Raw genomic sequence first — 18,640 nt, 5'->3', positions numbered from 1 at the left:
CCAGGAGAGAAGAAGGACAATTGCTGTTTGAGTGAAAACCCTTAGTGATCCCTTTTGACTCAAGGGTATCAGAACAGCTGAGATGCATTTTCTCTAAACACCGTGTCTCTGTGGCTTTTAAATCCCAAAACACACTGAGACAAAAACTGATCCACCCCAAAGATCGTGTTCCCCAACACAAACAGAGTAACATAGTGTACGCTGTTAAGTAGCAGGAGGATTGCCAGGATTTATACATCGGGAAAACCAAACAACCTCTGGCTAATTGGATGGCACAACATCAGAAGAGCTAACTCGTCAGGCCAGGACTCTGCAGTTTATTTACACCTACAGGCCAGTGGACACTCTTTTAATGATGAGGATGTACACATCCTGGATAGGGAGGAACGCTGGTTTGATCGGGGAGTCAAGGAGGCCATTTACGTGAAGAGGGAAAGACTGAGGAGGGAGCCTAAGGGTACATCTTTCACCATCTAACAATGATGTGATTGCAGCCATTTCCCAACTCTCTGTGAATGGTACTCATGGCCACTGATCAATGGTCATGAAAATTTGCGTATCAAGAAACGGACAGAAAATGATAGTTCGCCTTTGGTACTAGTTTCAGTCATTATGCACAGGTATTGTTTTTAAGGTTGGGAAACCTACAGTCAGCTGAAACTGAAGAAGTCACTTGGATGAGTGATGAAACGTATCTCCCACTGAAAACGATACATCCAGATGAACAGAATCAACTTTTTGGGTGGTACCCCAAAGTAACAGCAGATATGTATAGCATGGAGGTGTGTTTCTTCCACAATCAGTATACGAAAGTCCAGACCCGACAGAGAAACCAAGGGACACTGCATGGTCATTGACTAGCAACTTGTCAAAGACAATGTCATAGATTTCTAATCAGCCAGACTTCTTTTACAGCCAGATGAGTCCCCCTGCAGGTTAAATAAATATTGCAGGATTAAAGCACTTTCATGTTCGTTTAACTTTCCAGACCTGGAAGCTACACAGATTATAGTTTCTCCAAAGATATACATAGCATTAATGCACTTGCAATTTGGTGGAGCCCCTACCTAGTACTGAAAGCTCAAACAACCCATATCAACTAACAAAATCTATCTGCACACATCCAGACAACTTGATGCTAGCAAGAATACAGATGAATTCATTTGAAATAAACTCATACAAACTCAGCTTTAACATGATAGATGGTGAAGAAAGTGAAACAGAGAAAAAGAGAAAGAAGAAGAGAGAAAAAAGTTTGTCTGGCTGAACTGTGGGTGTATATAGCAAGTTGAAACCACTGACCTTGAACCATTTTTCTATTCTATGAATTACAAATGAAAATAAGTTTTTTCTGCAAACAGAACTGAGCCATTTGGGGTCAAAACATTCATGTTGTTGGTTGCTCTTCCTTTCCTTGAAAAAGCACTAAGTTGCAGCCTTCCAAGTCTGGAGACTCACACCAGTCGTCACCGTTGCCTCGTCTGAGCTTCTCTGGGAATTGCTTCCTAGCATCTGCATGTAATAAACATTTAAATTATGTATCATAGTTGGAGTCCCTGCAACATCCATCACTCAATCAGCCACCACAGCACTGTCTGTCACACAGAGTTGTCACAGACTAACTCTGTGTGCTCAGCTCATCAGATTTAATTGCGTTGGAAGCAGTTTAATTTGATATGATCCACCTGAACAAAGCTCGGAAATACTGACGCAATAGAGAATAATAAAGCCAACATCCTGTAGTGGATTGAAATTATTAGAGTTGAAAAGAAACATCACTTCACGTGGAACACATCTCATGTGTTGCAGTCTGGAGATAATCCTCCAATCTAAAAGATGTGAGGTTGATGGAAATCAAGAAAAGGATCTGAGATGTCTTTGTGTCCCAGAAAATATGTAAATTTTTCTGGAAATATTCAAATTTTCTGGGTCGTGAGCAAATCTTTCTCGAGCCTCTCTTTGAAGATTACTAAATTAGCCCATATGGTATTTACTGGATGTGTTACTTAGGTAATCCAGAGGGGGAAGATAAATTATAATGATGAAGACTGCAAATTGTGTGAGTAGTGCAAGGCCTTTTTAGATCAAAGGTTTTAGTGTTCCTCGGATTGGGATGGCGGAGTGGGCTTTTTTTGTTTCTTTTCTCCCATATCAAAGCCAAAACAGACAGGCAGTGATGTCTTTGTCACTCGCTGAAGGTCTCATCTAAATGAAGGAGCGGTGTGTGGAGGAGAAGCACAGAAGACTTTAATTTGATTTGAATAACGGTAGAACAATGTGCACCTTGAAACAAATTGAGTTTTCAGCCTTGCGTGGATCAAAAGCAAATGAAGATCCGCTCCTCTGAGTTACTGAATTTCTAAGTTTGTCACAAGAAACATGATGAAAAACCGAGCCTCTGCACCGCTGAAGCTTGTAATAAAATAGCTCCCAGGCGTAGCTTTTAACCTAAAATATTTAGGTAATTGTTTTTTATTTAGTGCTCTTCATATCCGGATGAAGTCACACATTTAACAAGAGGGTCTTCCCCAAGCAGTGCTTCTCACTTATTAAAAGATCAATCAAATATTTATTAGACAAGCACCCGTTTCACAAGAGAGTTGAAAGTGCACACGAATTTTCAGCCTTGAACTAGTTTGACAAAGACCATAAATGATTCTGTCTGCTTCACTAACTCTTCCCTGAATTTTGTAAAAGATTTAATAGTCCTTCATTCAACAGTGAAAAAAACCCCACAAAAAACTGAAAGACAATTATTCATTCAGAACTGTATTCGCTCCTGAGGTGCATCATCTGCTAATGTGCGCTGAGTGATTTTGCATTCACAGTGGTGGGATTGTAATTCAGAGGGTTCGAAAAAGTCTTGGTGGGAAAACCCAATTAGACTGCCGAGAAGGGGCATGTAATCAGATTCTGCCACCCTGTAATAGAGTGACAGGACTGGTAATAAGTCGGGCACACGGTGAGCGTTCCCTGCGAGCAGATTTTAGTCAGGGGCGCCCTGGGAAGCATGACTTGGTTCAAAAAGAGCACACAACATCCTCCCCTGCTAGTCTGATAATTATGAGATACACACTGTGCAGTTTTAAGACAGGAGATATTGTGTGAAATACATTCAAATAACATTTTATTCAACTAACCTGACAAAAAAAAAAAACCCCAAAAAACTAATTAGTCAAATGAATAAATTATCACTGTTTTGACAGGCTGTTGAAAGTCATTTATTTATATTCAAATTATAAACAAAAAAACCCTCATCCAAGCGAGAGGTTTTTCTGCTTTTCTCCGTTACACAATCTCTTGAGATCACTGCAGATACAGGGGAAACCAAGGTAATTAAAAACAGGCCATAGTCTAAACTCTCTATTGATGCTTTTTAAGTGCAATTTTACACAGTTGCATAGTAGCAGCAGGAATATATGTGCATACTCTGCATGGTTTAAAAGCATTCAAGCTGTCTGGATAGAGCACACAGAACTCATTAGCTGTAAATGCACCGGACAAATGGCTGTGCTTTTTGCAAAATGGTTCAATCACAGAACTTGTTAAAGACCGGTTAATGCCTGATTCAGCTGTGTCTGATATTTGTGTTCTCACATGTACCTCTGTCACAGAGGGCCAGAGATTGGTTGGGAACCTCCAGTTGCAAGGGGAAAAATATGTATTGGTAATTGGTCTGCAGTTCCTGGAGATGCTGGCAGTTGCTAGGTGAAATCAGTTGGAAAAAAGGTTCTGCACCAAAATCCTCCTTCTGATTGCTTTGGTCAAAACCAGATTGCCCTGGACTCCCGAAGTTTGCATGGAAGAATTTCGACTTGTGTCCAAACACTTGCTAAGTAATCACTGAGCAGTAGTGATATTTGAAAAAACTGTCATGCAAACCAGAAACCGACTGCTCACCTTCAAGGGAAATTGTCCATTACTGTGGAAATCAACATCTTTCAAAAGGTGCAACTTTAATTTTTAAAAGTTAACAACTTAGAAAGTAGTTAGAGGGTATTTGCAGACCAGTTGGCATGCAAACTACAGGCATCCACAGCAGTTTGCTAGTGTCTAAAGCAATCACATACATTCGGTGCAAACCAGTCCAGTGCCATATACCTACTGTGGGTTCACTGACTATTCATTAGATCTGTGTGACTGAGGCCTGAAGTCGTCATGTTTCTGTGGACATTCATGACAGCCACTGTTGCAGTGTCAGGAGCATCATTATTTTCCAGTCATTATATTGCACAATCTATGTTTTTTCCACAGTCTTATATTAAGGCCTGTCGTGTTCACCTCCCGCCCCTTACTTTAGTGTTCCCGGTGAAAGTCCGTTTTAATTGCTCTTAAATTAGCACAAAACCCATTTTTCACCACCTAATTTTTATTCAACATTCTTTAGCTGTGAACAATGTCTCAAAGTGGTGTTTAACATGAATTAATAAAATTAGACATAAAATAACTGCAGTGAAAATACAAATAGGCACTGAGAATGTATTACAAAATGAAGATAATGTAATGTAAAAAATAAATGGAAAACCAAAGACCAAACTCAACATGTGTCTGTGTTCATCCACATGAGTGGCATGTGACACTCAGGTGAGAGTGGCCCTTGGAAGTATAGGCATCACATTTGCAGCATCTCAGCCTTGTTTTGTTGTCTCTAGGGGCACAGAGCTCACAGCGCTTCCTTTTCTGTTCATGTCCTTGTTGGGGGAGAGCCAGGACAGCGGCTGGGGCTGGGGCTTGCACACTCTTAACCAGACTGGCAGAGGCTGGTATGCGGGGAATGTGCTGGCGCCGTTTAATAAGAGGAGTCACCAAAGCTTTCCCCAGCTCTGCTAGGAAAAGTCTCCTCTTGAAACTCTTCCCCTGATTCCAGGTTGGGTCGATGGCTGTCCACACCACATATGCGTTGAAAGCAGACACATAAAGGATGTTGTGGAACAGTGCCACAGGCCAGCGGGCTGTCATTTGCTTACAGGTGTATGTACCAGTAAGCTGCAATAAAAGGCACAATAGATAAGAGATTGGGAACAATATTGAATCTGTCGTACACAAAATGCTATGATTTACATAATTAAAAATAAAATGCATGATGGATGAAACTTTACATTACCTTATCAAGTCAGTCAACGGCTCCTTTGTTCTTGTTGTAGTCCTGGATCATAAGTAGCTTCCTGTCTTCTGTGGTGCTGACAGCGGCGTCTTTGTGTAGCGTGCTCATCAGGATGACATTTGTATTCTTCTTGGGAACATATGACACAAGAGCGTGTGTGTCAGTGAAAGCAAATTTTGATGAGCGTGCCTCTCTTCCTCTGGTCGATACCAGTACGGGGGAAGTTCAGGCTTGTTCTTCTTCACTGTCCCTGCCATGGTGAGCTTTCTTTTCAGCAGCTCCTGACCAAGAGCATATGATGTGAAGAAGTTGTCACATGTGATATTATGCCCTCGGAAACTGGTTGCCATGTCCAGCACAACATGCATGCCCTGGTCTTCTTCAGCCCTTTCAGTGCTGGGTTTCCCCATGTATGCCTGCATATTCCAGGCATAGCTGCTCCTGGTGTCACATGCTACCCAGATCTTTATTCCACATTTCCCTGGTTTGCCTGGATTGTACACCTTGAAGGAACAGCGATCTCTGAAAGGAACCAGGCGCTCATCAACTGTCACCTCAGGGCCTGGATTGTAAGTGGTAGGCACTCAGCACCAGTCCCAAATGTTCCTGATGGCAGCCAGTTTGTCATTTCGCCAGCGGACGGGTCGTGTATCTCTGTTATCAAATAGAATAGTTCTTGAAAGGACATGAAACTGTTCTAAGGACATAGTTGCCCGGAATATAGGCCTGCCAGACTCTGCATCCCACAGTCTTTTTGCAGCCTCATTGTTTGAGCGATATACTCTGCTAAAATCAACCAGGTCGATTTCTCTCCAGATGTCCCCAAACACATGCTTCCCCTCCAGGTTTGTCATCTCCAGTATAATTTCCTCAATGGACTCTGGTAAAAAGAGTTGGAAGCTGGACTTGATGTCATCCACACGAGATATCGCATACTGTGTTGGCCCTGGTGTCATCTTGATGTTTTTCACTCTCGCTCTCCCTCGAGGGCTTTTCCCTTTGCCCTGGAGGGATGAAGACCAGAGCAAGTGTCCACTCTTGGACTGCAATGTCTCCTCAGGTGCCTGTTCTTCAGGTGCCTCTCCCTCTCCATCTGTTGACTGGTCAGTCTCCTCAAAGTCTGGATCAAAATCTCTGTTGTCTTTCACTTCTGAAACATCCTCCTCTATCTCTATTTTAATTTCAGGGCACTCTTCATGTCCAGAAACCTGGGCCACAACCTCTTTGACAGATAACCGCTTGGTCAGTCGCCTACTCATTGTGCTCAGAGTAAAAGGAGTGCAAGGCAAACACTCCAAACAGACCCCTATATATATGAGGTCTGTGTGAAGCTGATACATTGATTAGTCTGGAAGGTGTGGTTCACGTGGGGGATAGGCACATAATTCAGTAGGTCGTTCAGTGGGTCTTTCATTTGGTCATTCATTGGGCCATTCAGGGGGTCAGGAGTGACTGGGGGGTGGGGCAGGGTGTTGAGTGGATTCGCACTCATTTCCTATGGAGGTCACTTTTGACCGGGAACACCACAGATGTAAGAAGGTTGATTAAAACCCTCAAAATTCAATTAAAGAGGTGCTCATCACTTTTATATGTTCAAGTGCATAGTGTGGAGGATGTCAGAAGGCCTTGAGGAAATCAGATGTAAAACACAATATTTATGAGTGTTTTAAGTTGTAAATCGGGGCAATTTGACCTGATCACGACAGGAAGATTAAATTTGACCTTAGAACTGAAAAAGCTTCTCGGATGAGAGGTGAAACGTCTTCATGCAACTTAAAGAAGTCCAGACGCTTTTCTTTCCAAGCTCCTTAGACTATGAGCCACCTGTCTACTCAAATGATAATTACCTTGAACGCCTACGTTGCTGTAACACTGACAAAAGAAAGGAGGAGGGAAAAGACTTTTTGTCAAATCCTGGTGTGAACAGGTCTCTTGACCCACATCAAAGGCACAAGATTTGAGACACTGCACTAGGTCACCAAACCTCCCATGGGGGATGACTTTAATGCTCATTTCATTTCATTTAAGAGACTTTGCTTGACCTCGGTGGTAGATACAGGGTGAAGGCAAATGACATATGCTGTAGATTTCCTAATATTATTACACTGTTTTTCAATCTTATTAGCTGCCATGGTTCTGTGACTGAGTAGTTTGAAGTATACTGACCAAATGTAGTAGTTGTGCTAATTGAAGAGGTAAGAAGTCGCTCTGCTGTGCCATAGTTTTCATAAAAAATAAAAAGTGAAGAGCAAACAATACTTAAAATCCACAAAGTGTGTGTGGATTTTATGCCCACAAGTAGTTTTGTAACAAATGTTCCGTTACACCAGAAGACAAGGAACGCTCGGGTTTGCTTTGTAATCACAGATGGCCATCTCCCTCACTAACTGGAGACTAATGATATTCCCCCAAGTGCAAGTCTTGTCAGTGCATTAGCTGTTTTAGCTTGCCCATCAGCTGCTGGCACTCTAGTCACAGATGGTCAATGTAAAGTGTAGAGGAGGATTATCTAAATGATAAAAGGTAAGAATCTAAATTAAAGCAAATATATTCAATAAAATTTTTATTTTTTTTAAAGGAAGGAATTTAATGAGTTTATTAGTTTAAAATTTGCATCTGGACAAAAGGAGTACTGTTACATTTAGTAATGCAGTCAATGACTAAGGGTGTAAATAAACAGAATTTCCATGTATTTTATCTGAAATTGTTAGATAGTCATATTTAATTTTTTTATTTGTATTTTTTTTATTATTGCTTTTTGTCATATGTTTCCCTTTTGTGTGAAAATGAATGTGGGGAGGAAGAGGAAGGTTCTCTGGCCTTTTTCGTTGACGAATGAATTCCCTCTGATGAAAAAGAAAACAAAAAAACTAAACTGTACAAAAAAAAGTACCAATAACAGTATTAGTAGTATAGCAATTAGGAACAGTTTCTACAGTTTTGGTTTTGCATATGAATAAAAAACAAATTACTCTATAGCAGTCTTTCTTCATTCACATTAATCCAATTATTTTGTACTTTTCTTACAGTTCCTTTAAAAATTCTGCTGTTTATTTTTTCTTATAAGTAAAAAAAAGAAGCTTTATATAATAATCTAAGAGGAGAGTTCAATAGTGGATGAATGATGCACACTTATATAATGCATAATAAAAATGGAAAAAGACAAGGATAAGCCTGCACCCCTAAAACTACAGCATGTATGCAGCTTAAGACGGGGACATTTGGTTTTACCTGGAAATTACTCATTACTTATGTATAATTTATAATTTCTTCTTTCCAATAAAAACTCATCGTCTCTTTTATTAGTATTATAAGAAATATCAGTCAGTAAATAGTGGAGTTACACCCTTAGTCACGGGCTGTATTATAAAGTGATGCCATAATAATTATATAAATCAGTTGTACCTAGTGGGAGTCATGTACAGTATGTATTAGCTTGAAATCAGCTTTCCAGCCAGAGCACTGGGGAGTCAATAAGCACTATTGTATCTGCTGTTTTCTGAGTGATCACCACAGGGACTTGCAGGGTAAATAATGCAGAACTAATTGACTGAGCTACTCCCAACTGATTGGGGATGCCAGAGCCAGTGTAAAACACCGCAGAGGTCACTGCCATTGCCATATGAGAAGAAGACATATAATAGAAGCTGTTGCATCTTTTGAAAAAACTATATTAGACATAAAGTTAGTCGCTTTTCACACCGGCCTAATGTGTCATTCTCTCTCAGGTTAATTTTAACTGGGACTGTGGTCCAGATTTATATGAGTTTTTTTCCCCCTTCAAATCCTGCTGGCTGTGCAGTGCCGCTGCTCTGCTCGCAGCTATTACCCTGAAATCCGAATAATCTGCTTGTGAAGTATGGTGAGAGGTGAGGTCAGCATCCATGGTGCAAGTGACTCATTTTCCTGCCTCACCAATTTGTCCCCAAACCATGCAGTGATTAACCTCACCCAGAGGCTGTAAATCAGACTGGCAGGCGTTTAAGGCTCAGGGCGCATACGTATGCAGCTTCTGTACAACTTGTGTCCTGGCTAGTGCTGCATCATTTTCCCAGAAGACAGACTGGCATTGTGGCCAGTCTGGGACATGTGCACTCAACATTTATGCGTTTGGCAGACTGGAGAGCCTGTTTGCTCAGCTGCTTTTGGGGGTTTTTTTCCCTTGAAACTGGCAAATGTGTGAGACAGTGTTTTATTGGTTATTATTTTGCAGCACAAATAGCAAATCTGTTCCCAGTTTTGCAATCAAAGGCTTGTAGTCGTGACAAGATCCGTTTCCAAAAACCGTCAGAGATAACTAAATGAACCAAATACCCCGTTTTTACTTCTTTTACCTAATATAAGCTCTATGGGAGTGTTCCCATAAGAGGGACATGGACCCCCTAATGATCCTCTACCAAATCACACGAGCCAAGGTGTGAAAATAGGTGTAGGTCACAATCAGCCAAGGTTTTGGGTGACCCCATTGTGAGACCTTGCCCCACCCTATCATCTGATTTCCTGAGGTCAAAAGGCCCAGGATGTGAAGGCATCTGGGAAGGGATCTCAAAACTGGATTATAGATGGCAGACAGTTGGTGTCGTAAGCCACTGCCTCTGTTCAAAGATGGTTGTTCACAGTGGACATGGATGGCTCATGTTAAAATACACAGCATGCCTTTACGGTTTACGCTATGACAGAATGGCAGATGTGATGTTTTTAGGCTATAAAATGTGACTTTTGCAACCATATACAAGCACGCATTCAAGGTAAACTCATAAAACACAAATCTTTCATAACCACTCTCATCACCATGGAGATATGAACATAAAACTTGACTTTAATATCGTGTGTGCTTGTTTGAAAGAAGCATTGCCTGACAGGGAAGGCTAAAGCACTAATTTACTTTAGAATGAAATCCCCTCAACAGTCTAGCATTTTTGTGCATTACACAAACAGGCTTTTAAGTGGCACAAATGAGCTCTTGTTCATTACCTGCGGACTGTACTTCAGATTTCTACCACCTGGTGTTGGTTTCCCCTTTAACCCGAGTCTGTCTGTGTATCACAATTGCAAAACCCAGTCCTAGAGACACCAACTGTCACAAAACCTGGCAGGTTTAGGGCTGACATCAAAATAGAAACCAAGTTTGATGATGGGTGGGCTCTGAAAACTCGCCAACTCCGCTCCACACACACAAACTCATTAGAAAACCCAAATATAGCCCCCATCTATGGATACTTTTGGGATCAAAAGTCGTTGTGCTTTAATAGGTACATATTTATAGGTATACGTAAGCAAGAGAAGAACTTTTAAATGCATTAATCTCAAAATGAGAGCAAACAGAGGCACAGGAAGTGAATACAGTGGCTAATGTGACACGAAATATCTACACAGGAGATACTAAGCAGGCACTGACTGTCATTTGATGATTTCCAACACTAAGTGGATTTACTCTTTAACTGACTCACTTCCAGTTTTGCACGGAGATGCTGCACCTCCTTCGCTCTCATCAGTATTCACAACGTCTCCTGTGTCCTGAAATGCACTTGATAAGACTTGCCACGCTCTAATTTACCATAGAGGGGAAACAGGCAAACGAAATTGCTCCTCAGAATATCATTCCCATGACAAATCAATATTCCAAGAAAAAGCCTGGTACTTTTTTCTTTCTTTCCAAGATTGACCTTTTGAACTTTTAACGAAAAAGATGTGAAACCTGTCTGGATGCACAGAGAAATAAAGTGCTGAAGTGCAGCACACCGGCTAAGAGGCTGTTTACGTGGTCTTCAGTGTTTAATTCAGAAAATGTTGCAGAGTTTTAAAGAGCCTTTTGGTTTCAGGGTTGTGTTTTATTGGTTCCACATGATCAGCAGCTTATGACTTTAGATTATAGCAAGTATTTCCCCTAATAAAAAAATAATAATGAAAAATCCCATCTACATAATTGCTGGATTCACAGTGCTTTTTATGAAATCCATAGCATCCTTCTCTGTGATAAAGCCACTGCAGGAACATTATAGTATATACATGAAATAAGCCACGTTTTTATGCCTTTGTCCTCCCTTAAGGGTGTAAAGTGTTGTTTCACAGAGAGTGCAAGCTGTACAAAAAAAGAAGATTACATGAGTATCATGTTTTTTATTGGTCTGTGTTCTCAACTCATATTTCAGGCCGCCTTTCACGATTGAGGTAATCACTCATGTCAAAGGTTCCTTCAGAGCTCAGCAGAGTGTCAGCAAAATCTGTGTCAGTCAAGACCCGTGATGTTTGCTGACTGACTGCTTCCTGTGGTGTTGTTACCCGTGTTTAGCAAGTGTGTCATCAACACTGTGACAGTTTTGTGAGTCCCTGGTTTGCACGTATTAAGGATCAACCTTTTTGTTTTTTTAGTGCCTCCAGTTCCAACACACTAGAGTCAAACTATTTAAGGGAAACTTTACATTAAAAATCATGTAAGTCTAATATCAAATGTCCCTACCACAACCAGAGGTTTCTATTTTGTTTCCAGATGTGTTGCACTCTCAGTCTCCTACCTAAGTCCAACTGCATGTCTAGATGAGATGCTTAATTCTTAAAGACAAAAATGAAAATAAATTCATACTGATGCTTGAAGCACTTTGCTGAGAGTAAGGATATGCGTTTAAGTGGAAGTAAAAGCAACCGGACCAACTACACCGCTCTGCATCCTCACTTTCTGACTGCTGAGACTGTGTGTAGACAGGTTACATTCATTTTCATTAAGAATGGACAAATTGCGTTTGGGAGGGACTTAATCAGATTGTGTGTTCTGTGGAAGTCTGTGGTTTCTTATACAACCTTGTGTTCCATCAGCCGGGTGAAATTTTTAAATTTGATTACTTGATTGATTTGATTACTCTGATTTAATCAACAGAGTAACTACTAAGAAAATTGCTGCAGCTTGTTAAGACTGTCCTTGACTAGGGCAGGTAACAGAAGGAAATTTTAAAAAAGCAAAAACATCATGTCTTTTTATATTTATTGCTAATTCTTGATATTTGACCACCTTCAAAGACCAAAAACTAAACAAATTTAATAAAATTCTTTGACAAAGTGAAAAGCAGCAGAAAAGATTTGAGGATGTTTTCGTGAGTGGGATAATTTGATTGTTGTTGATCGTCTTGTCCTCAGGTGACCTCGAGTCTATTTACTGTAAAACTGTTCAAAGACACAACACAAGTTTTTTTTCTTTGCACGTGTTTCAAACCTGATCAAAAATTACATTTCTATGATGACCTGAAATCACCCTCAGAATCACAGATTCATAGTAATACAGCACTGTGCAAAAGTTTCTTTAAATTTGGTTTCCAAGCAGCAAGACTTTCCCGTCATATTTCAAAAAGTGGTCTTGATAAATAGTTCTTCAGACTCATTTTTAGTCCAGCCCTCATAAAAAAGTCAACTCTAATCAAGGGATGAAAAAGTGTCATTTCTGCATGTTGTGGGGGCTGCATTTCTGCCAGTGGTGTTGGAAATCTTAAAATTAATGAAATCATAAAGGCACAGAATTACCAGCAGATTTTGATCAACAATGCAGTACCATCTGAAAAGCATGTGATTGGTGACAACTTCATTTTTGAGCATAATAATGATCCCAATCACACTGCCAATGCCTGGATAGAAAAACACTCATGGAGTGGCCTCCCCAGAGTCAGGACGTCAACATTATTGGATCAGTGTGAGATCATCCTGACAGAGAACTGAACAAAAGGCAGAAACATCCAAAAGGAGGACTTTGAACGTTCTTCAAGAAGCCTGGAGAACCATTCCTGAAGACTCCTCAAAGAACTGACAAGAACGCATAACTAAGAGAGTTCAAGTTGTCTAGAAGACTTTGAGTTCATTAGAACTATACAAACTCTATTTTGCATCACGTGCTATACATATACACATTCCAATAAATTGCTGCATTAGAAAATTATGTCTGGCAAAAAAATAAAAAATAATAAAAATGTGGTGCATGTTTTGTTTTCTTAATCAGTAAGAAGTGTTAAATTCTACGTAATTATTCCATGTGTGAACAAAAGAATATGAGAAGATTACAGACACAATGAGCAAGTCATTATTTGAGACAGTGTGATGCAGCATGGTAAATCATGTATAGAAAAATGATCCTTACTTGGGTTTAATGAATTATGGTAGTGTAGCATTACTGAAATTCAAACAACACATGCAGGGCACAAAAGCGAGGTTCTTAAGATAGCAGTGCATCATGGGGAATTTGCTCATTTAGTAATAAGTCATGTAGCTGGCCTATGCTGCTTCTGAGGTTACTGCTCCCTGTGCATTAAGCCAACTACATTCTGTGGTATATGAGATGATATAAAAGGGCTGCTCTGCAACAACTAGCCAGGATTCAGCTAGTATAAGGATGTTACCATAGGACATCATCAGCCTACATGCAAACTGATTCCTCTAGGTCCTGCTATTTCTGGACACTTAGTTCAAAAGTTATTTGAAGAGAAATCTAAATGCAACAATCACTTAAAATATTGGCCTTGAAATGTTACATTAACCCTTTAAGCCTTTGTTAAAGGGTTAAAAGCTTTTTTCCTCTGGCAGTTATACAGTGCTGGGGGAGGAAAAGGGGTCCAGGGCAGCCAGGGGAAGGTCCAAACTCTTCTTCACATAGTCTGTGACTCACAACAATCTACACACTAATCCAGTCTAAACTCACTCTCACTCGGGGTCCACAGGGAAGGGAAACAGGCCAAGGTCCAGGGAAATCTATACACAGGAAGAGAGCCTGGCGTTAACGAGGAGTACTAGTAGAAGACACAAGGAAATCACCAGGCAAGGTTACACTGATGGAAGTAGCACAACAGTCCAGCGAGGAATCAGACTCCACTGATGCCTTAAGTAGCGTGGGAGCAGTCATTGATGACGGATGGCAGGTGAGTAATTATTCGTTATAGGTGACAGGTGAGTAGGCTGCACAGGTGAACACTGAGGTGGGGACAGGGCCAGACTGTGCCCTGGCGGTGAGGAGTGAAGGAGAAACAACAACAAACAATCCAGAAAAACCTGGGAACATGACAAAAGTGTTGTGTTTTTTCAATAAAAAACAAGAAAACAAAAAAACAACTGTAAAATAAGTCTTTGTATGAGGAGAAGATGTTGCAGGGCCATCTGTTCATAAGCATGTCTAACCACATTCTTTAAAAGAAAAAAGAGACAAAGACTGAGCTGTCCTTCTCAGGTGGTAAGAGACAGTCTGACTAGACTTCTATTGTAGAAACAGCGCTGATGTGCATCCGTCTATATTGCAGCTTTTATGGTCTCACGGTTTTGACCAGGGAGATGATGCCAGGGTTTCAGTTCATCTAGAAGTTGAGAAAGTTCATGCTAGAGGGACAGAAATGAGTGATTACACGTATTAAGTGAACTGAAACAGTGCAAAGTTATTTGTGATTTCCACCTTTATTCAGATGTTTTTTTTTTCCTATGCTGGTTAAGTTATAACAATCTTTTCACAACAACTTTGTTTTTTACAGAGATGAGAGAACAGGTCAAATGAAGCCACAGCCCAGGAAAAATGAGAATCTGAGAAACTTAATAAATAACATGAGGTCAGAGTTGGAGGTCAGTCTGGAAGTAGTTTTTTGAAGAAAAAGCATGACTTGCTCCTAAAACTGAAGGAGCACTACTTCATCCTGACTCATTCAAGCACTCTTCTTCAAGGTCGGGGAGTCACACATGATTTGACTGATTTAGCCACAGTTCCAAATGTTTTTTTGTGATGCAAAAACTCATCTGTTTTCTTGTGGAGCGAATGTGAGATAAGATTTAAAGATATTTTTTATTTATTGCAAAAATAGGGAGATTATGCTGTCACAGCAGCCAAAACATTAAACACTTCTTTGCTGTCTCATTGCACAAACAGCCTTTTCTAAATAAAAACCACAGTCTGCTGATCGTCTGGGGAAATTTCTAGAATTTTGCCTGCAGTGAATTTGTGCCTCAGCTTGACCTTCTAGAGGTGCTCACAAAGCATATCTCCATTAGTATTTCAAGGTAAAAATCCCCTGGTTCAGCGAAAAGAAAGAAAGGTCGTGATTCTTACCCGTAGGCTCGGAGACAGTTGGTGATTTCTGGCCAATATTCATGTCCCATAAGCTGATATGCTGCAGCATGCTAATAACTTAATCGTTATACCAGGGAGCAAGCAGACCTTATGACATCCTTGAGAAAAGCTGCTTTGACAGACCGGACAAGGCAGGAGAAGATCGGAAGACTCTGAAATATAAAGACAGTGTAATTATATATATTTTTATTTCATTTATAGATTTTTAATTTATTTATTAGATTTATAGAAACTGAGAGTTTCAGAGAGTGTCTGATTCCTTTCTAGGGTAAGATTTATTTCAGGAACATGTTTAGAAGTGATGAGGTAATTGCCATTACGAGAATTGAAAAACAAGAAGCAGAGGCACAGAGGGGGAAGACTAGAAACACTTACAATGCTTTCAAAATTCATTTGTTGGATTGTTAGAAATCCATCTAGCAGTATTTCAGTTACAAATTTCTGCGTCCCCTTGAGCCGAGAAGCTAGCATGCTTAACCTCAGGCTTGTACTGGCTTATTTGCGATCAGCATATTAAAATATTAGATTTTACTGATTAATTCCTTAAGTAGAGATGCACAGCAATTTATCCTCTTTAAAGATGAGCTATTCATATACCCAATAAGCTGGAAAACCAAACAATAAGAGAACCAGCATAAGCACAGTGCATGTGCTGTAGCATATGAATATTTAAAAAGGCACATATATGCTTCTTACACAACGCTTGGTGAGAGGTGTAACACAAGACGTCTCCACTCTTCTACCCTTAAGGCCTGAAACAGCTGAGGACACGGGAAACAGATTAAACCAGAGATATTAAAAATGGAGACATTTGTACTAAATACAAGAGGTGCTGTTTAAAAATTAATTACCCATAAAAGTAAGACATGTTCCTTTGTAGCTTTGTCCCTGAGAAAGAAAACGTGTTTTGCTGAGAGCTTACAGCCAGCGGTGCTGCTCTGGCCCTGTAGGAGATAACAGAAGATTGCTCAGGCGAATCAGCGGCTACAGCACTATTTCAGCTGACACTGGTTTTGTCTCTTTCTGTCAAGAAAATCTATTTGTAAGCTCATTGCCAGATTTCTGCGAGGTCCTAAGGTGAGGCGTAGAGCGGATGTGCGGTGTAGTCGGGGTCACTGCCTTTGAGAAGGTGTAATACTTCTGTCTGATAAAGCGAGTGACTTGAACTGAAGCAGCCACACAGTCAACCGCCAGCACTGAAGTGCAACTGCAGTGTCTGTTGTAATACCGAAAGCAAAAGTAAGAAGGATGTATTCCTTCACACAACTGGTTTGGTGCTATGTTTAACTGCTTAAGGTAATTTGAACAGCATTCACCTTTAGATTTCTTTGCATGACACCTTTCAAGTTGCTCTGAGTGCTTCTGAGTTTTCTTGTGCTCCCAGTTTAGTCTCTTGTCTGCTAGGTTCCCTTTTGTACCTTTGTCTTTGTGTCTCCTGTGAGAATCAGTCTTGTCGTTTGTGTTTACATTTCTGTGCTTACCTGTCCCTCTCTCTCTCTCCCTCCGTGTCTCTCGCTCCCTCGTTCCCCATGTCTTAGTCATGTCCTTGTGTTTAGTCTCCCTCTTCGGTTTCCATGCTCGTACAGCCAGGTGTGTTCTCCCAGACCCCTCTCTCGCTCCCCCTCCCCGCCCTCTGTGTCTTCCTTACCTGTTTTCCCTCTTCCTCTCCATGTGTTTCACCTTTTGCCTCCCTATTTGTTTATCCCCGCTCCTGTGTCAAGTTTGAGTGTTTGTGTACTTCCTGTTTTACTTTGACAGTCTCACGTCCTGTGTTGAGTGTTTCTTCCTCATGTCTTGTCATGCTTAACTCGTACCTGTTGTCTTCCCCGTGTGTTTCCACTTCCCTTGTCACCCTCATGTGTATACATTGTGCCTGTTTCCCTGTGATTGTTATCAGATCATCTGTTAACATTCCCTGTGTCTCCTTGTCTCATGTATTCAGGTATTTCCAGATTCCAGGTATTCTAGGCTTCATGCATTTTTCCAGTTTAGGTTTTATGTTAGTTTTTCCTCTGGTTGTTCCCCTCGTTTGGTTTATGTTTGTGTATCAAGCACAAAAAAGCCTAATTTTTTTGTTAAGTTCAGTCTTGCCTTAGATTGTGCGCATTTTGGGTCCACACCACACACCGGCCACCCAGCCATGACAGTCAATGACAGGGCTAATGGTGAATTTACGATTCTGCAACATAGGTCTTCATCGTAAACCCTTCTGAAACCCTACAGCATGTCTTTTTTTTTCTACCACTACATTTTTCCTAATGGACGGGAAGAGAATAGATCAGTTCAAAGAGAGATTCACCACCTAGTTCTCTGTTGGCAGACTTGCAAAGCATTGCAAATGAACACAGGTGAAAGAACCCATTTGTGCTGGCCTCGTCAACGGTGCCAGACAACAAAAAGTGACATCATATCCACTGGGGCTTTGGAGTTGTTTCGGCCAGTCGTGCACCTCTCCACTTTTGTAACTATGCACTTTAGCCATTGCCACTGCAATCGGACAATGAACGGGTTTGAGGCATGTCTGTGTGAGCAAGTCTGCTTGCACAGACATTTTATGACAGAGCACAGGGATTCCCAGATAGGCCCTCAGGGAGATTTCTGAAATAGTGCTGGAGAAGATTGCAAATAGACAAAAGCACCACGGTCACATAGAGTATAAAAGGATGTGGTCATGTGATAACATCACATTGCTGCACAAAGCAACCAATGTGATGAGCATAAATGGGCCATAAATGCTTGCAAAGGCGTCACACAGTTGCATGGGCTCTGCATAGAGGTAACATTTTAGATGATAACCAAACAAGCACAGTCAGCTTTGGACGGTGGAAACCAGAGCACCCAGATCTGCTCAGGTTGAGGGAGAACGTGCAAACACCACTTAAACCAGGAGCCTTCTTGCCTTGGTGAAATTGGTTGCAAAGATGGTGCTGGACCAAAAACCTCCTTGTGATTGTTTTGGTTGTTGGCAGACTGCTACTGTGGGCTTTAGTTTTTCATACTAACTAGCTACCAGCTCAACATTAGTAAAAGTCGAAAAGTGCAGCGCAAACCAGAAATGGTGAAGGTTAGCTAAAGTCGCTTAAACTTTAAATTAAAAGTGATGCTTTTTGAAACATGTTGGCAGCAGCAGCGTCACACTTTTTACTACAGCTGGGAGATTACCTGACTGTAGCGATATGCTAGCAAACACAAAGAGGTTTTTACTAACAGTCATCAACCTCCAGCAACCACGCACATTCGACAACTGGTAATTGTCAGATAGTGGGCGGAGCAGTCTCTGTGTCACTGGGGCCGAATTCTTTTGATCCTACACTGTCACCAAGATTGTCACACATGCAAAATGACGAATGAGTTAATGTTGCATGGTTAAATGCTGCATGGCAGGAAAACCTCAACATGGAAAACGCTCAGGCTTGACTGTTTGCTCTCCATGCAAAAATAAGCTTTTAATG

The 18,640-nt window shown here is 40.9% G+C and overlaps 1 pseudogene; it reads right to left on the bottom strand.

Annotated features, from left to right (window-relative positions):
- Nucleotides 1-4,554: 4,554 nt before the first annotated feature.
- Nucleotides 4,555-6,363, bottom strand: LOC102082985 (piggyBac transposable element-derived protein 4-like; annotated as a pseudogene).
- Between the last annotated feature and the right edge of the window lie 12,277 nt (nt 6,364-18,640).

The sequence above is a fragment of the Oreochromis niloticus genome, linkage group LG8, assembly GCF_001858045.2.
Source record: "Oreochromis niloticus isolate F11D_XX linkage group LG8, O_niloticus_UMD_NMBU, whole genome shotgun sequence".
Lineage (NCBI taxonomy): Eukaryota > Metazoa > Chordata > Actinopteri > Cichliformes > Cichlidae > Oreochromis > Oreochromis niloticus.
The sequence above is the reverse complement of the archived record's forward strand: the minus strand, read 5'-3'. Positions and strand labels throughout refer to the sequence as shown.